This window comes from Ursus maritimus, unplaced genomic scaffold, assembly GCF_017311325.1.
Source record: "Ursus maritimus isolate PB19 unplaced genomic scaffold, ASM1731132v1 scaffold_21, whole genome shotgun sequence".
NCBI classification, from domain to species: domain Eukaryota; kingdom Metazoa; phylum Chordata; class Mammalia; order Carnivora; family Ursidae; genus Ursus; species Ursus maritimus.
The window spans coordinates 50,884,322-50,907,494 of record NW_024424564.1 but is presented as its reverse complement, the minus strand read 5'-3'; the positions used below and the strand labels follow the sequence as shown (position 1 = coordinate 50,907,494).

Genomic DNA, 23,173 nt, shown 5'->3' with positions numbered 1-23,173 from the left:
TGACATTTCTCCCCCCCAAGGGAGATTTTTTTCTTAAAGAGTTCTCTATTGTATAAAGTTTTTCTTGCTTCGCCCCTAAACCAGGCCTTACTCAGTTGTTACTGTTGTAAGCATACCTCATTATATGATTACCTGCTAGCTGAAAATTCCAAACTTAATAAATTCACAGCTATTAGAAGAAACAGACAAAAGTACTCAGTTCTTTGGAAGAGGGTTCTTCAGGATGTGAAAAGTAAACCCTGAAGTCTGGGGGCATTTCAGTCTGTCTGAGGGAGTACTGATGGCTGTAAGTCTGGACTGCCCAGGTTTTAGACTGTGGTAGACTTTGAAACAATACATTATTGTGTTAAAAAAAAAAAAAAAGAGGGTAATGATTTAATTTATAAAAGTGGAATTTATCCACAACTTTCCAGAATCAATTAAAAATAGTCTCTTCTAGGGCTCCTGGGTGGCTCAGTCGGTTAAGCGTCTGCCTTCACTTCAGGTCATGATCCCGGGGTTCTGGGATCGAGCCCCATATCAGGCTATCTGCTCAGCGAGAGCCTGCTTCTCCCTTTCCCTGCTGCTCCCCTTGCTTGTACTCTCTCTGTCAAATAAATAAATAAAATCTTAAAAAAAAAAAAAAAACCTTTAAAAAAATAGTCTCTTCTAAAAATTGAATTTGAGTCCTTCTGAAATGCAAGTCTGGGAATTAGATGTGAATAGAGGCCTAAGTGAGCAGTGCCCTGATAGGGTGTCACTGTCTGTCCAAATTCACCTTGAATTCCTTGTAGAGGTTCATAGAAAAGTACTTACTTGTATTTTCTGAAGTAGTAAGAGTATATGCCTTCAAGAATTTCAGAAACAAGTACACTACAGGAAAACAGGTATTTTCATAGACACTTTAATTGTATTTGAAATTGTGGTCAATAACTTTATACCTATTTTAGTTTATAAAACTTAAGAATGAAGTAGGCCATGTGAGCAGTGTTTCTGTGCAGTAGGTTGGCACTGTGTCTTCCCTCCTGCTGTTCTGCAGGCACTTTTGTCACTACCCTTGAAGAAGCTGCTGCTTTCAGTTGAAGAGCCAGATGACCACATCCAAAGGCCAAAGAAAGGGCGAGCAGAGAGTGGCTTGGTTCACTTCTCCCATAATTTAGTTACCTTTGTTCCCCAACTAGCATTTTATCTTTACTATTTTTAGTACATATTAAGTATAGAATAGTTTAACTGGCTTCCTTTTCTTAATATATAATTGGTCTTCTTAATATGTATGTATATTTATAGTTATGCATATAAATATAGGGATACATAAACATATTAATAAGCGATTGTCCTAGTCAGTAAGTAATGTTTGATATTCTTCCTTACCCCTGGCTTCTGTTTACTTTAGTGTGAATTCTGGTATGCCTGTGAATTTAAAGATGTGAAGGGGGGATATGGTGCTAAAGATGGGAATGGGGGATATGACCTGTTGACCTGGGAAGCAGAAGTGTTTTGTTAATTCACCACCTGGGAGTGTGTTCAGCGCAGGTTCCCTGAGAAGAATATGATACAGCGAGGCCCCGAGGCCTCCCAGAGAAGCATCAGGGCCCTTGTGCAGAAGTCTTTGCATATTCAGTGTTGAACTCCACGACATCGCATTTATTCTTAGGCACATCCGGTCAACTGGAGAGGTTGAGGAGTGTGAGTTTGGGATGGTAGCTGTTGTCATAAGGATGAAGACTCACAGCAGGACTCACAGCAGGGCTCACAGCAGGGCTCACGCAGGCTGTGATCATCCTGGAGCCTGACAGCTCACTGACGGACACGAAGGCACCTGGGCGAGCTCTGAGCTTATTTCCAGCCATCTGTAGGTCACCACCTGGAGGGACGGGTCATTTGGATGGTGGGTGGCTGGATCAGGTGATTTGCTCATTTGTGCCTGTGTGTGTTCATACGGTTAGTTTGCCCACTTGCCAGAGTCTCTTGTCCACCGAGGGTACCTCAGGTCTTGTGCTAGGCCCTGGGGTCCATGACGGTTGAGACTGAGTTCTTGCCCCTGAGGAGCTATGAACTCATAGCCCAGTGGGGTAGAGACTTGTAAACGCCAGGGTGATGAGTCTTCTTATAGAGCTGTAGGGACCTTATTCTGCTGTGAAGAATGGCGGAGTTAGGGAAAACGGCACAGTTTGGTGGTGCGTTTCAGAGAGGGGGGCCTGTCCGGCCAACGAGGCGGAGGAAACCATGTGTGCAGACGCAGGGAGATGGGAGGGGTGTGCAGAACTCGGGAGTGTGACGTGGCTGGACTGCACACACATGGTACCTCTGATTTATCAGGCTCAGACCAGTTATTTTCCATCCAAATCCAGTTCTTTCTTCTGAACTGTTTCTCTTTGTGACATTACCCCATACCTTGCCTCCAAGATGAGGAATTCTTAATCCTTGTTTCCTCCTCCACCCCCCAGTCCTACCCAGCATAATCCTTCACAACGTCCTCTGTTCTTCCTGAGCGTTAGTCTGTCCTCGTCACCCAGCCGTTCCTCTTGCTTCCTTCTACTAGAGCTGCACTGTCCAGTATAGCAGGCACTAAGCACAGGTGGCTGTTTGTATTAGAATGAATTAAAAGTCAGTGAGATTAAAAAGACAGTTCCTCAGTTGTACTAGCTGTAGTTCAAGTGTTCCACAGCTGGTGGCTGGTCTAGAGGACGCTCAGGTCTAGAGGCTCGATGGACTGTTCTCCACCCTCTGTCGGAGGGAACTTTCCTTCCTGGACCATATCCAGGTCCCTCCCCATAACCTGGAGGAGCCCAAATCCCTAGTGTGGCCCTCAAGGGACTTAGCCTGCTGGCACCTGTTTAGCCTCCTGGTATCCAGCTCTTCCCTCTCCTTGTCCCCCACTGCCACATTCTTGATTCTTTCATACGTTTTTACCTTAGTGCGTGCGGCACTTCCTCCAGAGTATCATTCCCTGCCTGAGCATTCTTGCGCAGGCTGCAGACCCAGCGCCCCTCTGCTCTCTCCCTGGCTTGCTTCAGGTTGATCTCGTTTTCCCTTTTATTCCAGACTGCTGGTAATCACACGGTAGTACTCGCCTGAGAGACAGTACTGACGGGTGCTCATCCTGTGCTGTCGTGGTTTGTCTCTGTCTGTGGCAGGCGCGGTGGTTAGGCTTTGGGGACAGATAGACTTAATTTCAAAACCAACCCTTTACTTGCCAGCTGGCTTTGGGCAAGATATTTAACTTCCCTGAGTTTCAGTTTCTTCTTCTGTAAAATAAGTCTGGTATTTCCCTCATGTTAAATGAAACCAAATGCATAGAACCCCTCACTGTGTTTAGCAAGCTCTTCAATCGTAGCTGAGGGCTGTCACTCTGGATGTCGCTTCCCTTTAGCCCTGCGAAAACCACATCATCTACATCAATAACGATGTTTTTTTCTTCTTTTCTAATTCTTGTACCTTTTACTGATTTTTCTTACATTATTGGCTATTGTCTCCAGTACAATTTGAATAGAAAAGGTGATAAGAAGCAGCCTTTTCTTGTTCCTGTGCTATTTGCTACAGTTCTGGTGAGGTGTTTTGTTTTGTTTTGTTGGTTTTCTTTTGTTTCCATTGAGTTCCATCATGCCCCCCCCTCCCCATTGCATTTGTTTTCTCTCTTCCTCTCTTTTACTCTGGAAGTTAAATTCTCTGTCTAGCCCTTTAGTGATTATCCCCTAAATGTTTTAACACATAACAAATCTAAAGTAATGTCTTTTCTCTTTTCTCTCGGAAGGATTTAAAACATTTTAATTCCACATCCCTCCCAACTTATTCAGCATTTCCTTTCTGAATTTTAGAATCCTACAAATTAGATATTATGTTTCATATAGTCAGTGCTGTTTTTATATGGTAGTATATTTACCTGTGTATTTTCTTACCATTTCTTCTTGTGCTTCAAGCTTTCCCTCTGAGATAATTTCTTTTTGCCCGAGGAAGACCTTTTAGAATTTTCTTTTCTGTGATGTCTTTTTTAGGGTTGTGGTGGTGGTATCTACTTTATCTGTTTGAAAATATCTAGTTCTTATTAAAAACTAGTTTTGCTGGGTATGGAATTCTGAGTTGGCAAATACTGTTGCTCGGCACGTAGACTCTATCACTGCAGTGTCTTCTGGATTTCACTGTTGCTCTTAGTCCAGTTGTCATTCTTTGTGGTCTTTTCTCGCTGGCTGCTCTCACTATCTTTTCTGTGCCTTTGAGGTTCTACAGTTTTACTTTATCTTGGTGTGGCTCTCTCTCTCTTTCTAAAATCTTGCTTGAGTTCATCCGGCTTCCTTGATCTGTGGCTTAGTGTCTTTTGGCACACTGAAAAATGGTCTTTAAAGATTGCTTCCTACCCATCCTTAATGTTACCTCTTTCTGGAAGTTTCTTAGATGTAAGTTAGGCTTTACTGTTTTTTCCCAAGTCTTTAATCAATATTTTATATTTTCTTCCTTTGTCTCTCTTTGTTACCTCGGTGAGAAAGCTGACTTATCTACTTATATTTCTTCTTTAAATTTGCCTTTTTGGTGTCTTTAGATTCCTTTATGATAATTTAGAGTATAATAAGTGATACAATTGCATTTTATTCAGCTGCTAAAATTTTTCAGTGGAAGACTCATTAAGATACCTGGTTTGCCTTGCTGCTGAAAACAGAAGCCTGTTCTGTCAAAGTGCATATTTGTGCCAGAGCCTAGCACATTCCTTGACTCATTCGTTCCAGACATGTTTATTTTGCTCCTATTGTGCATCAGTGCTAAGGATACCGGGCTGAACTTGACACGGTTCTTGTTCTTCAGGAGCTTGTGTTCTTGTGGTGGTGAGAGACAGTATATAAATACATAATTTGGCATGGGAGGCTGGGTGTTATTTAAAAAATAAAGCAGAGTTTAGGGGCTGGTGTGTCAGAGGAATGGGGACAGGTTAGACTTTTTTTTTTTTTTAAGATTTTCTTTATTTATTCAACAGAGATAGAGACAGCCAGCGAGAGAGGGAACACAAGCAGGGGGAGTGGGAGAGGAAGAAGCAGGCTCCCAGCGGAGGAGCCTGATGTGGGGCTCAATCCCAGAACGCGGGGATCACGCTCTGAGCCGAAGGCAGACGCTTAACGACTGCGCCCCCCAGGCGCCCCAGGCTAGGCTTTTTAGGAAGGTATTATGTGAACAGATGTGTGATGATGTGAAGCAGCAAAGGCTGCAGACCCTGGAGGAGGAGTGTTCCTGGCAGAGAGGAAGCAAGTGTGAAGATAGGTCGAAGCCTGGTGCATTTGGACGCCCACGGAAAGTTCACTGTAACTGGAGGAGCCCGGGGTAGGGGTTGGAATGGGAATGAGCCGACACTGGAGCTGGAAGCTGGGACCAGATCGCATGGGATCTTGGAGGTCAGGGTGGGAAGTGTAGATGAGTGAGGAGCGTTTTCAGCGTGCTGAAAGACACAGCTGTTGGCGAGTTTTAAGTTTGGTGGCTTGACCCAGGGTAGCCTGGGTGAGATGGTGTGAGGTGGCTGCACTCTAGCTCTGTTTCAGGGTGGAGCCGATGGGTGTAGGGTGTGAGGGAAGGAGAGGCGTCAGGGGTGGCATGGGGGCATTTGTCCTAAGAGCTGCTTAGATGATGGCGCTCTTCACTGAAAGAGAAGGACTGGGTAGGAGCTGCTCTCGGGAATGGAGGAGCCAGGGCTGAGTTTCGGGCAGTATGTCAGAGAGGCCCATCAAGTGCCAAGGAGTTGATGCTGAGCCAGTGGTTGGGGCTGTGCTGGGCTGGAGTTCAGAGGGGAGGTCTGTGCTGGGGAAATAAAGTCAGGAGACATCAGTGGTGGGCTGGTGTTGAAAGTCACAGGAAGGAGGGATCACCTAGAAACTGGTGTGCAGAGAAGAGGAAAGAGTGCAGAGGCCTGGGCCCTGTGGCCTTCACAGCAGTGAGGGTGCTGCTGGGTGCTTTGCAGGATGGGGCCGGAGAGTGCGTGGGCACTTGTACTGAGTGAGTGTAGTGATACACAGGCCAATTACCAGTGACTTGACGATAAGGGACATGGATTCCTTTACCAGAACTCTTGGGTTTCATTCTTATGGACATTACAGAAGGTGCCTAGGGCACTGCCTTATTTTCCTTTTGGATTTTCAAAAGTGACCCAAACAGTATTCTTAGGGCAGAAAAACTAAGAAATACAGATATGCAAAAAGAAAACTCCCAAACTCACATATTCCACCATCCAGAGAGGGTGAATAAGTGTTAACATTTATTCAAGTATTTGCTCAGTTGTCTCCTCCTCAGGAAGACCTTTGCTGACCACCGTCCTGTCTGTAGTAGACCCCAACGCTCTGTCCCCCACTGGCTTCATGTCTGAGCCCAGCCCTCAACACCACCTGCTGCAACATTCCGTCCCGGTTTGTCTGCAAGCCCCCTGGCCCCTGGAGCATGAAGCCCTCAGTACTCTTTGCTGAATGAAGCAGTTCACATTTTGGTACATAGCCTTCCAGACTCTTTTTTCTGCATAATCACACACTCTTAACTTCTATTTTTAAATAAGCTAAAGTGGTCAGTGATTTAGACCTCAGGTGCTACAGCAAAGCCACCTGTGCCCTTGTGGGTGTTGAGTGCTGTCTTCGGTCTGTGTCCAGCCTCTCTGAGCAGCTCCTGAGCCTGGGCCGTGGTTGGAGCACCTCATCCTCACTCTCACCTGGCCGCAGGCCTCCCCCTTCCTCTTCCAAACTGCAGTCCCACTTGCCCCTCCTCTGTCCTCCATCCTCTCTCCTCTCTGTCCCCTAATCAGCTGTGACCTTGGCTTCTCTTTCTGGCCATACTGTGAGTTCCTGGGCTGCAGGGCTGGGTCTTATTACGGACTTATTTCATTCCCTTCCCCCGGCTCTTAGCAAGGTTTCTGGCACTCAGAAAATCAATGTTTAAAAAAAATAAAGTGAGAAATAAAAAAAAAAAAAAAGAAAGTCAATGTTTTTAGAAGATTGGCATAAATATACATAAAATTACAAAAATATTTGATTTAATATATAATTTTACTGAGTTTATCAGAATAAGTTATCTATTTTATTGAAAATGTTCAAAAACTTGAAACACAGACTATTTCTTGAGCTAGCCAAACTGACAAATGTTTTATTAAGGATAAGCTCCTTGAGGGGCGCCTGGGTGGCTCAGTTGTTAAGCGTCTGCCTTCGGCTCAGGGCGTGATCCCAGAGTCCTGGGATCGAGCCCCACATCAGGCTCCTCTGCTGGGAGCCTGCTTCTTCCTCTCCCACTCCCCCTGCCTGTGTTCCCTCTCCTGCTGGCTGTCTCTCTGTTAAATAAATAAATAAAATCTTAAAAAAATAAAAGGATAGGCTCCTTGAAAGTCCTTTTGGAAACTTCCCTTTATCTTTATCTCCACCAGCTCCAAAGTGTATGATCAGTTGCTCCTCATAATCCTGGGGCAGCAGCCCTTTCTGCCCACAGGTCCTGTCCCCATGCTTTAATAAAACCACCTTTTTGCACTGAAAAAAAAAAAAAAAAAGATGGGTTCTTTCTGCATCTGTGTGTGTATGTGTGAGAGAGAGGAAAGGAGAGAGAGAATGTATGTGTGCTTGGGCATATAGGGCATGTGTGTGAAGTATCTGTGTGTATGTGTGCTTGGTAGTGTAATTCAAGTTAAGATAGTAACCAAGGCATTTTCTTTAGAGCTTCTCAGATAATGCTTATTATATATGGTAATTAGGTGTTTTATCATAAATGGAAATGTCATTAATTCTTCTTTGTATGGTAACTGAAAATGTTAATCAGGTAGCATCAGGAAAGAGAAAATATGTAAGAGACTTGGTTTTTGTTTTGTGTTCCTGGGGTTTTCTGCATGTAAATCCTGCTTACTGCTTACTCCAGTGACATCTGCCCTGTGGGCTGGAGAGACCAGAAGGAGCCGGACTAGGGACAGGCAGGTAGAGATGAATACTTACTGAGTACCTAGTGAATGCAGGCACTCGTTTATAATGTGTCATTTATTTTTATTTCGTTTTATTTTAAAGTAGGCAGCTGCCCAGCTGTGGAGCCCAACACAGGGCTTGAACTCATTACCCTGAGATCAAGACCTGAGCTGAGATCAAGAGTTGGATGCTCAACCGACTGAGCCACCCAGGCATCCCAGTGTGTCATTTAAATGTCTCATAACGTCCCCATGAAGTAGGTTGACCATGTTTGTCCCCATTTTACACATAAGAAGAGTGAGGTTTAGGAGTTAAAATTTGCCCCCGTCACAGCTAGTTCAGACCTGCTCTTTTTCCCTGTTTAGGGGGACCTTTACTAATTTTGTGTTTGGCTGTAGCTCATTAGTTTTAGATTGTTGCTTGACAAGCGGGTTCCCTATTCATTTTTCCAAATTACTGGGGAGACCTTCATGTTATGTGAACTTTTTTAAAAAATAAAATCACTGTCAAATTAGAAGCCCATTGTCAGTTTGTCGTACCAGGTCCACACTGGCCCCGTAGCCTTCTCTGGAGCCAAATGCTCTGGCTTGTGCTTGTACAATGAAACGGAAGACTGTCCTGAGAAAGTGCCACCGTAGTTGAGTGCATAATACTTAAAAATCAAATCCTTTTGTGGTTTGCATGACTTTTTTTTTTTTTTTAACTTCAAAGGCATGTATTCACAGCACTGCTTAAGAAGTATTTGAGCAGTTTATTTCCTGACGGCTCTGATGAGCGTGATGTCTAATCGGTGGTTTCCCTCCTGTACTCGAGGAGAGCAGCAGCACGGAGCAGACGCCACTCTTCTTGCAGTATAATGAGTGACTCAGGCTGGCGACCTGGGATGGCGTGCCCTTCAGCACCTTGCCACTCTTTGGCAATTATCTCTCCCTCCTTAAAAGCCACAGCCACTTCCCAGGGCTCGGCCTCAGAGCCGGGGTGCCCCTGGGCTGCAGTTTATAGCCCTTCTCTTTGCTACACAGTGTCCTCTACCTGGAATGCCCTTCCCTACCTCTCCAGCTGCTGCTTTCCCACTGAAATGTCAGCCCCATGCACCCTGTGTGGACCGTCCTGTGTTTTGTGCTCCCACTGCGTTTTGTGCAGAATTCTCTCCTGGTACTTGGCCCCGTGGTGGAGGTTCAGTGTCCATCAAGCCTGTGAGAAGGTGGATGCCTCTGTGATTGTGCCTGAAGTCTTGGACTGAGGCTGGCCCATAGTCACCCTCACTCTGGCAGCTCGCTGTCATCGAAGGCCCCCACGCTGGCACTGTGCCAGGTCTCAGACAAAGGCCATTTGATCCTCACAACCTCGAAGGCAGATTGGATTCCATGTTACAGAGAAACAGTATCAATCACAGACCTCTTAAGTATTTTGCCAGAGGTGACTGGGCCATTAAGGGGTCCTGCCAGCATGTCTCGTGAAGAATCCTAGACTCAGATTTCTGCGGCCTTTTAGATGGATGCATCCAGGTATGCCGTGTGCTTCTCTCCTGCTGTCCTCAGTTTGCAAGTGGGCTGCGGCCCCTCTAGAGGACGGGTGGTGCGCTCGGTCTGACTTAGAGGGAGGGGAGACCAAGTGCTCCGCTCTGCACAGGAAAAGAGGCAGCGGGGAACTGCCCACAGAGGCCCTTTGTGTGACAGGAAGTCCTACTTGTAGAAGGGGCTGCTCAAAGTGGAAGGGTTGAAAGAAGCTGAAGTGCTTGACCTGAGGCCACTCTGACTCATGCGTGTTGTTAATAATGCCCTTTGTTGAATCTTGGGAACCTGCTTCAACAGACCTTGGAGGCGGCCTCATAACCACGCGCTCCCGGCGGTCATGTCTGTCCTTGGTGAATGCCCCCATTTTTCGCCTGAACAAAGGACAGCCTCCTGACCCATTCTATATTTTTTCCTTCTGCTTTTGCCAGAAGGCACTTTCTGTCTGATCGGGGCCTACGTGACTTTTCTTTTTTAGGGTTTAAGTATGTCTCTTGGGTTGCAAAACTTGCAGCTCAAGGAAGAAGTATCCCACTGGGCAAGTGCTTCTGATTGAGGGAAGGAATTTTCGGGGGAGTGTTTGATGTAGGTCCTCAAAGACTGGCACGGGGAGAGTGGGGCTGCACTCTCAGAGAGTTTCAGGGGGTAAAGATGAAATGAAGGTGCCTGAATCGACAGCCCAGTTCCCTGGAACGTCATTGCACACATTTCTTGTACCTGTGGTCGTCTGTCACTTGTTAAGTACTGCAGCTGGGAGGTAAGGACACCCTGAAGTGAAAGGGGAGGTGGTGGCGATGAGGAGCTGCTGTGTCCTCCTGTGCTCTCCAGCCCTGACACGGGCGGGTAGTGAGAGGAGCCGCAGACTTCCAAGAGGGTGTGTGTCTGTGCGTGCGTGCGTGTGCATATATGTGTAAAATCCTGCTTGTGTCAGGGCATTCTAAGATTATGTTCTAGTAACACCGCTTCAGTTTTGGGCAGGCACTTTTACGTGTTGTGGCATAGCTGGGGCTCTTTGCTGGGTTGACATGGTGGCAAATCAATGAGTGCTTGTTCTTTAGTCCCATAAAGTGAGTCTTTGTGGAACGTGACTGCCTGGGCCATCGATCCAGAATTCGTGAGGCGGAAGCCACATCTGTTGAGTGTGTTTAATCTTGGGTAATAGATGCTTTCTTGAGATTTTGGTGACCATAGGTCATAACGCTTTTCCACATTTAGAGTGGTAGAGTGGTAGAACTTTGGAACTGCAAAGATCCTTACCATGTAGCCCACCTCCACACTGTGGAGAAGGGAGAAGTGAGTGTGAGGAGGGTAGGAGTGGGACAGATCCACAGATGACTACAGCCCCCTCCCCAGTCATGGGATGCTACCTGGGGCAGGTGACTTGGTGGCTCAGCCTTTGTTTGACCACAAGTGAAATGAGGCCTCCTGCAGACTTGATATGAGTGTGAGTGACCACGTGTAGAATGGCCCAGAGCGTGGTAGGCACACAGCATGTTACTCCTGTCCCCAAGTCAGGAGCCAGGAGGGACCTGTGATGTGTGCCGAGTTCTGGCGCAGGGTGTCTCCTGCCCTGACAGGTCCTCAGGCTTTATTATCTTTCTCCATGCTTCACTCTTCGAATGCCATGGACTTGGGGCACTTGTACTTCTGGATGCCCTGCCCTGGATTATATTAGATATATACTTCATGTACTCTAATATATACTCACACTAGTTCAAACATTTAAACTCACACTGCAGGTTGTTGGCTGTGGCTGGATGAGCACAGTGTGACTGGAATGTGGTGGGAATGGTGAGGCTGGAGGGGGCGGTGGCTGGAGCTGGGAGGCCCTGCTGGTCATGCTGAGAAGTCTTGGGGGGGTTCCAAGTTGAAGCATAACCTAGTCTTCTAAAAGATATGTCAACCGCCATGGCAGCATCATGGAGGATGAAAGGAAAGGGGACCAGACTTGTATGCTGTTAGTGGTCTAGGCAAAGAGGGTAGTGGCCTTACCAAAGGTAGCCATCGTTGTGGGGGTGGGTGAAGCAGGAGGATTCAGGAGGGACTATGTTGTCAGGACTTGGAAACTGATTACATGTGGTGAGGTCAGTAGGGGGTTGGGTGTGGGAAGAAAAGGAGTTTCTGGTTTGTGCAGCTGGGTGAATGGTGGGGGACCATTTCCCGATGTGGGAAACCCAAGGACTGGAGTGGGCTTAGGGAAGGTAGGAAATGATTTGCAGGGACTGTGTGATGGCCTAGCAGAGGTGTCCAGAAGGCAGTCGGATGCATGGGTCCGGGCTTTTGAGCCAAAGATGCAGATCAGGGGACATGAGGTGAAAAGGATAATTTGATATGTGGGAATGAAGAGCTTGCTTGGGTACAGTGTGCTACTAGAGAGTAGGGTCTGGGTCAGAACCCTGAGGATCGCCAACATCTAAGGCCTGGGCAAAAGAGAGGGAGAACAAGCAGGAGGGGCAGTGTTGTAAACACTGGGGGTGTGATTGTAGGAGGAGAGGGCAGGGGCACTGAGAAGACCTGAAACTGCCATGGGTTTTACACTAGGGAGCCTGGGAAATAGCCACAGCCTGCACCAGATGGTCTTTCTAGTCTGATTAGTTTCATCGGAGACGGGAGAGGAAGCTGCAGGCAGAGAGATGAGTGGTCAGCTCTGGTAGGAAGCTTGGCTGCGAGAGGTGACAGGGGGAGGAAGCAGGACGAGGGGCCAGCCTTAGACAGGGGTGTGAGTGGCGAGGCCGGCCTGTGGGCCCGTGGCCTGCTTGCCCATGCTCTGTGAGAGGGAAGGGAGATGGCCAGGGAGGAGGTCTGCAGGAGCCTTTGGAGGAGAGCTGGGGAGAGCTGCCTGGAGACAGCCAGTGAGGAGGACCCCCCTGAGGCGGTGTGACTTCTCTGCAGCCCCCAGCAGACTGCTTGTAACTGTGGCAGAGGCAGCGTGTCGGGTAGAGGGTAGTGTTTTCACCAGGCAGGTGTGGTGGTGTTAGTGCCCGTGGTACTGTGAGGGTAAGAGGGTGGAAGACTGGGCGCCGGCCAGCCCAGGATGGAGGAAAGAGGAGGTGTGGAAATGAGGAGGGTTTGTCTGATGAAAGACAACTCAGTATTGCTGCCCTTTGAATTTCTGTTGAATTTTTCCATTAATAGGAATACTAGTCCAAAGGAAGACACATGATTTTTATAGTTACGGAAGGAGGTTCTGTGGTTACAAATAGGAATCAATTGAAAGTAAATACTGGAGAGTAAACACTGAGAAAGTGTCTGGGTGTCCGAATGATGAAAGCTTTATTGTGTGTCCACTGCTCTCCTGGGGATGTTAGCACCTACCAGATAAGTGAGGCTGTTGGACAACCTCCCAGGGGCCCGGCCTTGTCTCTCCCTCTGTACATCACTGACAGGTGGCCTGCCAGCCTGTCCTTGAACTTCAGTGACAATACCGAGGATTCCTTCCCCGTACTGGAGAGCTTGAATTTTAGTGAGTCCTTTGTGTAAAGTCATGACCCATTCCCTTGAAACATGAATCCAGGTTTGTTGTGTGAAGGAAGAGATGATTTCTCTTTCCACAGTACAAATACATGCCTCTTAAAATGCACATGTTAAAGTTGTTTCACCGAAATAAGGAGCACTCAACTCCATCACCACATGGTCTCCTCCAGCCCTTGTCACCCGACTTGATGATTTGTTGGCTTAGACATTCAGTCACTTCGCAAATATTTGAGCGTCTACTGCATGCTAAGCACTGGGGATACAAAAATGAAAACACGCAATTCTTGCCTTTAAAGTTCACGTGTAATAAATGTCTCTGTGCTGTTTCACTCAGCTTTTTCACTTATACCCAGTTTCAAACATAAAATGATTCACCTACTTGTCCTTTAAAATGGCTGTGTGGTGTCCAGTATGTCCATTCACCATTGTTTTCTCAGTTTGTGAGCATTGACTTGTCTCTAGTCTTTGCTGTTATAAATATCACTGGGATGGACATTTTGTTCAAGCTATTTTTTTTCTTTGAGTTTATTTGCTTGGGGCATATTCCCCAGGGTGGGACTGCTGGGCCAGAGGTTGATAACTCCCTTGTTCTGCATTTCCAGATTTTTCCATGAAGCCTATCAGCAATGTTAGAGTACATTGTATTTTCCTATAGCACCACCCAAACTGGCATTGTCCTTTTAATTTTTCTTATTTTTACAAGTTATTTCAATTTTTTAAGGAAATTGTGCTTTTTTCCCCCCACACAGTAATTTGTTGTGTCAGATTTGGCTAAGTTAAGCTGCAGTAACAAGCGATCCCAAAACCTCAGGCTTAACATAATAAAAATGTCTTCATTCTCTCTGCATGTCCCTTGTGGGGTGTTGGGGGTGCAGCTCTGTACAGTCACCTTGGGGCCAAGCCAATTCGGGAGATTTCCCTTTCCTGTAGCTGCAACGTGATCCTTCTCGATGGATGACAGGCAGGAAAGAGAGGGCCCCGTACTTTGAGCAGGCTTTTCCCTAGGCGTGTGGTCTAGCTTAGCAGGCGGAGCTTCTGTGAGCATTCCTGTCTGCGCCCCAGCCGTCCTTTCTCCTGTGTGTGCATCTCTGACAACTTCTTAGTGCAGTGGGTTAGGGTCCTTGGGCTTCTTATGAGTCCTTAATGTATTCTCAGTAATAAGATCTTTATCAGTTGTGTTGAATCCATTTTTCTTTCTTTGCTTTTCACATTACATTTTATTTTGCAGAGGTTTAAGTAATTACATAAGTCGGGCACATCCATCTTTTTTTCTTTCTTTTGTTTCTTTAATATCACAAGTTTATCATTTTCCCTTTCCTTTTCTTTCTTTTCTTTTTTTTTATTTTTAAAAGATTTTATTTATTTATTTGACAGAGAGAGACAGCCAGCTAGAGAGGGAACACAAGCAGGGGGAGTGGGAGAGGAAGAAGCAGGCTCCTAGCAAAGGAGCCTGATGTGGGGCTCGATCCCAGAATGCTGGGATCACGCCCTGAGCCGAAGGCAGATGCTTAACGACTGAGCCACCCAGGCGCCCCCGTTCTTTCCTTTCCTTCCTTCCTCCTTTCCTTTTCCTTTTCCCTTTCCTTTCTTTTCTTTTCCTTTCTGCATGCCTAATATGGGGCTTGAACTCATGACCTTGACATTAAGAGTCGCACACTTTACTAACTGAGCCAACTAGGTGCCCCTACAAGTTTATCATTTTCTTAAAGCCAGAGAATAAACTATTTCTTTGAGTTGCTTAAAATAGATTTTTATTTGCCTCCAAATGAGACTTCACCTCCTCCCACTATATAGTGTCAGGTGGTTTTAATCCAAGTTAACTTTGGTCTTTGGTGATACCTGTTTGTTCTGTAACATGAAAGAAATCTGAGCAAAACAGTGCAACACCTCTTCATGATAAAAGCACTCAACAAAGTAGGACTAGAAGGGAGCTTCGTTGGCCTGATAAAGGGTACAAATGAGAACCCATTGGGTTGGGAAAGGAAAGACTGAAAGGACAGGGATGTCTGCTCTCGCCACCTCTGTTCACATTGCCCTGGAGACTCTACCCAGGGCAGTGAAGCAGGAAAAAGAAATAAAAGGCATATAAATTGGAAAGAAAAAAATAAAACTATCTCTGTTTGCAGATAGCATGTCCTTGTATATAGAAAACCCTAAGGAATTCACTAAAACTATTAGAACTAATATCTGTGTTCAACAGAATTGCAGGATATTAAAATCAATATATAAAAATAATGGTGTTACTATACACTAGCAACGAATAATCCAAAGAAGTATAAAACTCATACACTGAAAACTGCAAAACATTGTTAAGAGAAATTAAAAGTGACCTAAGTAAATGGAAAGCTATCCCACATCCATAGACCGGGAGACTTGATGTGGTTAAGATGGCACCACCCCCCAAATTAATCTACACACTCCGTGTGATTCCTACCAAAAATCTCAACTGCCTCCCCTCTTTTTTTTGTTTGGTAGAAATTGATGTGCTGATTCTAAAATTCTTATGAAAATATAAGGTACCCAGAATAGTCAAAATAGTTTTGAAAAAGTAGAACAAAATTGGAGTACTCACACTTCCTAATTTCAAAAATTTCAAAAACAAATCTATAGTATTTAAGACAGTGTGGTATTGGCCTGTAGGGTAGACCTATAGATCAGTGGGATAGAATTGAGAGAACAGAGTTCAGCTCTTCTATGGTCACTTGATTTTGGATGAGGGCACAAAGCCAATTCAATGGGGGAAAGAACAGTCTTTCAACAAATAGTTCTGGGACAACTTGATAACTACATATAAAAGAATGAATTTGGACCCCTGCCTTATACCAAATATAAAATTTAGCTCTAAATGAATCAGAAACCTCAATGGAAGAGCTAAATCTATAAAACTCATAGAAGAAAGCAGACACACACCTTCCTCACTTTGGGTTAGGCAGTGGTTTCTGAGATATGACAAGGGAGAAAAATAGATAAATTGGACTTTATCAAAATTAAAAACTTTTATGCTTCAAAGGATGCTGTCAAGAGAGTGAAAAGACAGCTATAGAAGACAGAATAGAAGAAAATGTTGAAAAATCCTGTATCTGGTAAAGGACTTGTGCCTAGAACAAACATATAAAGAACTTGATTAAAACTCAGCAACCAGGGCGCCTGGGTAGCTCAGTCAGTTAAGCGTCTGCCTTCGGTTCAGGTCATGATCCCAGGGTCCTGGGATTGAGTCCTGCATCAGGCTCCCTGCTCAGCAGGGAGTCTGCTTCTCCCCACCCCCCGCCCCCGAATGCACGCACTCTCTCTCGTCAAAATAAATAAAACCTTAAAAAACAAACAAAAAACCCCCAGCAACAAAAGGACAAATAACCCAATTAAAAACTGAGCAAAGGATCTGAATAGACACTTCTCCAAAGATGGTATACAAATGGTCAAAAAGCACATTAGTCATTAGGGAAATGCCAATGGAAACCACAGTGGGGCATTACTTCACCCCCACTAGGATGGCTATAATAAAAAAAAAGGCAGCCACTGACTAGCGCTGGTGAGGATGTGGAGACATCGCAACCTCACCCACTGCTGGGGGGTGTTAGGCGGTGCAGCCGCCTTGCGGAACAGTCTGGCTGACTGGTGGACGTAACTTTCGAAAACGGTTCCTCAAAAAGCTGGAGAGTTGCAATATGACCCTGCAATTCCACGTCTAGATATCTACCTGAAAGAAATGAAGACATATGTCCACATAAAGAGTTGTGCATAAATGTTCGTAGCAGCATTTATAACAGCCCCAAAGTGGAAATAACCCATGTGTCCATCAGCTTGGTCTTGGATAATCACTTTGTGCTCCATCTGTGTGACGGCCCAGTATTCTGTGGTGGAAAGGTACAGAGAGCCGATGCGTGCTTCGGCGTGGGTGCTGGGTGCATCTCGAAGACATCGTGCTGAGTGAGAGAGGCCAGCCGCGAGAGGTCACACGCTGCAGGAGTCCATTGATGGGCAATGTCCAGAATAGGCAGATCCACAGAGACAGGAAGTAGGTGAGTGCTTGCCTGGGGCTGGGGGTGCGGGGGTGGAGTGACTGCCAGACGGTACAGAGTTGCTTTCTGGGGTGATGAAAGGTTCTAAAACTGACTGTGGCGGTGGTTGGCACAGCTCTGAACACACTAAAAAAACCACTGTGTACCTTTTACGTGGGAGAGTTGTGTGGATTGTATCTCAATTTAAAAAATAGGGAAACAGCAGAATTTCAACTACTTAAACCATTGCCCCTCCCACAACCTCTTCTGGCCAAATCATATCATTCCTTTGTATGTTCTTGAGATGTGTTTGGGTCGTTGTCATTTGTATAAACAAAACATTTTTTTGACCCTCCTAAGTTGTGAATTCCAGGAATAAACAGAAAGCCCCAAGGCATGGGAGGAGGAGGCAGAGGCTGGGGTTGCCAGCATGAAGGGAAGGGACTGGGAGGAGAGAAGACCAGGGCCTGGCAGGTGCCCCATCTTCAGGCCTTGCTGACCTCCCTGTCCTCAGTGTGGAGCTGACATTGTCGTGGCACCACTCCCTTCCTAACCCACTGACCTTGGTGACTCCTTGTCTGTACTCCTCCCTTCCTACATCTGTTCAAGGAGGAGTGGATCCGTGGGGCTGTAGGCCCCCTGCACAGCACCCAGCACCAGGCACCCAGCCTTTATCCTCACTACCAGGAGCCGGTGTCATTTAGTCAGCAAACGCATGCACATACCGACCCTCTGCTGCGCGGCTTCTGAGTTTCAAGGTGAAGAAGATAGGGCTTGCCCTTGAGCAGCTCACAGTCTGATGATTTACTCTGCAGTGCAGTGCAGTGCATTTCATGCCTTCCTTCATTGCAAGGAAGATAAAAATCTGTTTTGGGAGTAAGCTGCTATCTGAATTACCAAGCAGTTAAGAAGGAATTTGAGTTCTTATGCCAGCACTTTCTTTCCATTTGGTGCTGGTTTTGACTGTGTCATAGATGACTGTGTAATAGGTAACACGTGTTGGGCTGATCACAAGCGTCGGCCTCCTGGAGCCTCCTCGCCTTGGGAGGAGCTCCCCTGGGGCAGGCTGCGCTGTGCGTGCGCCAGGGGGAAAAGGCCCGCTGAGAAATCTAGTGATTGTGTCTGGTGGCGCAGTCCCACATTCATCAGTTATCAAACGCCTGGCATCTGCAGATGCCATGAAAATGCAAGCTCTAGGAAGGCAGGGGCTTTATCTTGCTCACTGTGATCTCATGCAGATCTCAAGATCTGTGTATTAGTGAATGAGGGAGTGAGGAGAGGGGCTGATGGCAACATGCTGTGACACTGTTGGTGCAGTGGTCAGTAACCGTCCTTCGGTCCCCCCAGTGCTAGGCAGGGCAGGGAATGGGTCTCTTAGTAGGTGGGGAAGCTGAGGCTGTGCAGGTCAAGCCCCCATGAGCACTAGAATCGGGGCTCTTGCACCGGAGTCCTCCCGTACATTCTAGTCCCATTCCAGCCTGGAGAGCAAAAGCCGTTCTGTTTCCCATCAGTGTTCCACGTGGGAGCGTGTCCCGGCCCTGCTGCGGGCTGGCCCTGATGGGGACTGTGGGGAGGGGAGTAACTGGAGTCCGGCTAAGCCTGCTTGAAATCATTTTTCTTTCAAATGTTGGGATTCTTCCTGTACATTTTCTTGCACTGCTGTTTGTATTCTCACATTAATATCAGACTTGCAAATGTGTCATTTTTGTCCTTTTTAAAGTAACTTTTTTATTTTTAAACCTGTGGAGTACCAAGTCAATATTTAGCTTTGGGAAATTTTCAGCCTGAGCCTACATGTTCCCAGGGTGCCTGCCAGCAGAGGGAGGTCTCCCAAGTATGACTGCAAAAAATCAGTCCCAGACACGGACCTGTCAGCTGACATGTTTCCATTGCATAAGAAAAATTAGTTTAGGGGACATGGCTAAATGCTCTTTGCTCCAGCTCCTCCTTAAATTGTGTGGGTGAACTCACAGCTGATGGGCTGGCCTTAGACCAGGTGACTTTGGGTCTTGCCCGCCTTTGCTGATGATTCTCCATAACCTGAAACTTTTTAACTCAGAACAGGAAGAGCCAGAGGGGGCTGAAAATGACCAGGAGGGGCGGCCATCCACTTGTTTTCTTTGAGGAATTAGGATGTAAAAGACACCAGGGGTAAAGCATAGTCATTTTAAGAGTTATTACAGGACTCCACATCTAGTATTTTGAAATACTAATTTCTCCTATGGAAAAGTTTGTCACCTTTAACCGTCTAGATCTAGTTCAGACAGTACCTCCTCTCTCGCCTAGTCTTCCCTTCACCTGTAATCCTGTCTCATTTCTTTTTTTTTTTTTAAGGTTTATTTATTTTTAGAGAGTGGGAGGGGCAGAGGGAGAGAGAGAGAATCTGAAGTAGACCCTACGCTGAGCATAGAGCCCAATGTGGGGCTCGATCCCAGGACCCCAAGATCTTGAGCTGAGCTGAAACCAAGAGTCGGCCGCTTAACCTACTGTGCCACCCAGGTGCCCTATACTGTCTCATTCCTTGAGCACTTGTTTTGGGTTATACATAGATAAAAGGGCAGAACCCTGCCCTCAGGGGATTCCTCACGGAGTAGAAGGGCTTCTGTGAACCTCACAGATGGCACTTGGCCGGACTCCTGACTCTTAACTTGGCTAGGCTGGTGGGAGGAGATGGTGGAGCCTAAAGGACCCTGGGGAATTGCCAGGTGGCCTGTTGGGGCCATGCGTGTCTGCTCTCGTTGACACACAGTACACGCTCCGGGAGCCCTTCCTAGAGGAAGAACTTCCTTATCCACTTCTGAAGCCTGCTTGGTGACAGAACAGCATATTTTAAGATTTGAGTTCACTTCCTGTAAGATAATCGGAAAGGAAAGGTCAAGCCTTTTAACACCTCCTTTCATATTCCAAAGGTGGAGGCTTTATTGAGCATTTTCAGCATCTGGGGCTTTCCTTTCTTCTTCATGCCAATTTTAAGAATAAAATAAACAGACACACCTTTCTCTGGATCCTTCAGAACCATCTCAGTTTTCATTCTTAGGCTTTAGGAATGCACTGCTGAGTATTTGCGCTTCATATCTTCTGCTCCTGGTGAGTCCAGGAAACAGTTTAGAAACTAAACCCCTAGTGCAGATCGAGAGTGAGGGATTTCAAGAGACCCTACCTGTGCTTACCTAGAGTGACTGCTTGCCGTGCTTCGAAACCCCGTACATCCTGCTTGTGTCAAATGGCATCAGTGCTTAGTGCTGTCGGTTTGAATCTAGCATTTAGCAAGATGATTTTGTTTTACTTCGCACAGGTGTGGGCAGGAGATGGTGAGGACATGATCTGGGGCCAATCTGCTCGGTGAGAAGAGGGGAGCCTTCTGGAAGTGGGGGTCCAGGACCACTCCAGCAGGGCGGAGAAGCTGCTCTGGCTCATGTCTCTCCAGCTGGCCCCAGACAGTGTGGGACCCTTGGTGGTACTGGACTTTCCTGCCTCTTGGGGCTGTGTGGGTCAGTGGAAAGGGCTTGAGGCCCACGTCCCTGCTTCTTACCCACAGTGGGCTTTGGACAAGTCTGGGGCGGTGGGGAGAGCTGAGCTTGGGAAATGCAGGGTGCGGTTGTTGCCGGGCACATGCTTGTAGGACCGCTGAGCCAGAGAACCTGGGCAGGGGGGCCGGGATGGACACTGGTGGGATCAAAGTTGAAAGAGTGAGGTCATTTTGTTTTACGCTCAAGATTCTTTCAGAACTCCTGCGTCGTCGCTTCTGCTGCTGTCTCCCTGGTGGCGGCCACTGTCCCTCTCACTGGGCGGCACTGCAGCGGCTCGCCGTCCCCAGCTGCGCCAGGCAGGCCTTCCTGCCTTCAGACTCGAGCTTCCTATTGCCACGTGCCTTTCCCCTGGAGGCCCTCGGGGCCTTCAGCTTTGTCTCAGGTGTCACCTGTTCAATGAGACCTTCTCTAGCCACTCTGCTTAAAAGCTCAACCTCCTTTCCGCCTTCACCCTCATCCCTCTTCCTTGCTGTGTTTCTCCATGTAGCAGCTACTCTGATTTATTCTTCGTCAGTCACTTGCACTAGAACGTGACTCCATGAGGATGGGGCTTTTCTTCTGCTCCAGACCCTGCTGGATTCCCTAGCACCCAGAACATAGTGTGACTGCAGATATCGAGAGAATGGAAAGCAAACAACAGGTGGGTAGTTACCATTGTATTCGCAAGGGATATATGTTAATTTAATGAAAAGTAAAACCCCCTTTTGATTACTGCTTTTATTTAATAAAAAAAAGTCCTCTTCATTTCTCGTTTTGACACAAAATGCATAATACACATTTTCACTGCAGACTCTGAACCGGTGCCAGCCCCAGTCCATCCTGTGCCTGCACTCCCAGGCTCCCTTAGCATGTCCGAATCTCAATAAAACTTGAAGAGCACCTACTTTGTGAACAAGGAAACTGAAGGTCCAAAGGCTAAAATACTAAGTTCAAGGTCATTCTGCTCCATCTCATAAGATTTGCACCAGAGCTAAGAAAGGGAACCAACATTTATTTTTTGCCACATAGGCGACACGCACATCCTTGCATTTTCTAAGCTAATCCTCCTTAAGAAGCCTGCAGGGTGCTCATCATCATCCCAGTTTTATGAGTGGTGTATCAGAGGCACAGAGCAATGATGTGATTTGCTGGGGCACACAGCTAGTAAGCCTCAGATGGCTGAGTCAGTCCCCTTCCTGGCCAGTGCTCTTGGGGACATCCCTGGAGCCCCTCCTGGGATGTGCAGGGCATTTCCTCCTTAGCTCTGGTGGTGGGCATGTAGAGTACACTTTCCAGATCTTCTGTGTGATGCAGCCGCTGGTCAGTCACCTGTGTTTGCCCTGGCTCAGTGTGTTCCAGTTTTCCTGCGGTGAGTGTGTTCTCAGGTTGACCTTTGTCTCTGTAGGCGACACTTTCCCCTGCTCAGAAGCTGGTGTGTGTTTGAGTGGTTCTCCTGGGCTTTTGGTAACAAACTACATTGAAATCTCAGTGATTATGGGGCTTGATGAATAATTTATGTTGCAAAAGATCTTAAAATTAGCCCTAAACAAACAAAATAAATTTTGAGATTGCCTAAGTGCAGTTACTTCATTGAAACTGGTCACCAACTGGCAGCAAAGCTTTTTGCAAACAAGTTTTTCTGGTGCTCTGACTCCAGAAAAAATTGTAGATGAGCGTGTAGTATGTCCAAATCAGGTCTTTGGGCACATTGGAAGAGCGGCAGTTTGCACAGGAGAACAATTATTTTCACATGGAAAAGAGAGAAGGGCTATAGTGACAAGGGCAGGGGAGAGGGGTGACAGGCTAGGAGACAGGTCCTGGGCTAATGAGGAGTAACACAGATACCACAGGACCGAGATTTCCTAGAAATTCACTCCCTGGCTCCATTCTTCCTTCAACGACGGTCTCTGAGCAGCTAAAGCTGCTGTGACAGGCACCAGGCTACCCCAGGAGCTAACAGCCTGGTTGGGGAAATAGGGATATAACCAAATAATGGCACCGTAGAGGAGCTCTCCTGGGACAGTGGTGGGCAGAGGGTCATTGCTGTGATTGGGGGCGCTCCTCAGAGGAGGTAACACTCAAACTGGGCCTTGCAGGACAGGTAGGAATTGACAGGGATGGACAGCAGGAATTGACAGTCTCAGGCAGCAGTGTGCTGCACCTGCGGCTGTTCAGGGCCTGGCAGGAGGCTGAACCTGTGGGTCGATTCCATCCGTGGTCCCAAAAGGGTCTTGCGTGTGCAGCTGCCACATTAAAAGGTGTATAAGTGTAGTTAGAGGACATGCAGTGGAGATGGGGCTCAAGAGAAGGAGGTGGGGGCGTGCACACAAGTGAAGAAAGGGAACGGTGGTCACATATACAAAATGCCTTGAAAGGTTGTACATTAATGATAGAAGTTGTGCTGTAGTTCTTTACCACATGTACTAGTACTTGAGCACTCAGTATAGCGCACTCTGGGGCCTCAGTTATGCTTTTTGAATTTATTTTATTAAATAAAGCCTTATAAGGCTCAAGACAATTCTCTCATCATGAATATACATTTCTGTGCTCTCATCAAACTCTAAAACATATACGGTCTTATTCATATCAAGTTGCTGGTAAAATTAGAGAAAATTTGCAAAGCTTCTTTTTACTTTCTTTGTCTCACGTTTCTCCAATAGGGAAAAAGACTGGGAGACTGTCAAAGAACTGGCTGTTCTCATAAGTATTTGAGGAGAACAGTGTGAGTCATTGTAGCTTTTTGCTGGTATTTTAGTATCCGGTTTATTTTTAAACAGTTTTGTGCAACTGGAGTTTCT

At 46.6% G+C, this 23,173-nt stretch overlaps 1 protein-coding gene across 4 annotated transcripts in view; it reads left to right on the top strand.

Moving 5' to 3' along the window:
- The window catches only part of PACSIN2 (protein kinase C and casein kinase substrate in neurons 2), a 132,049-nt gene that overhangs the window by 47,229 nt on the left and 61,647 nt on the right, over positions 1-23,173 (top strand). Inside the window, exon 2 of one of the 4 annotated variants that reach the window (XM_040637661.1) lies at positions 16,716-16,887. The exons of the other annotated variants lie outside the window; for them this stretch is intronic. The gene's annotated coding sequence lies outside the window, so the exon portion shown is untranslated. The remainder of the gene's footprint in view (positions 1-16,715; positions 16,888-23,173) is intronic. 4 annotated transcript variants of the gene reach the window in all.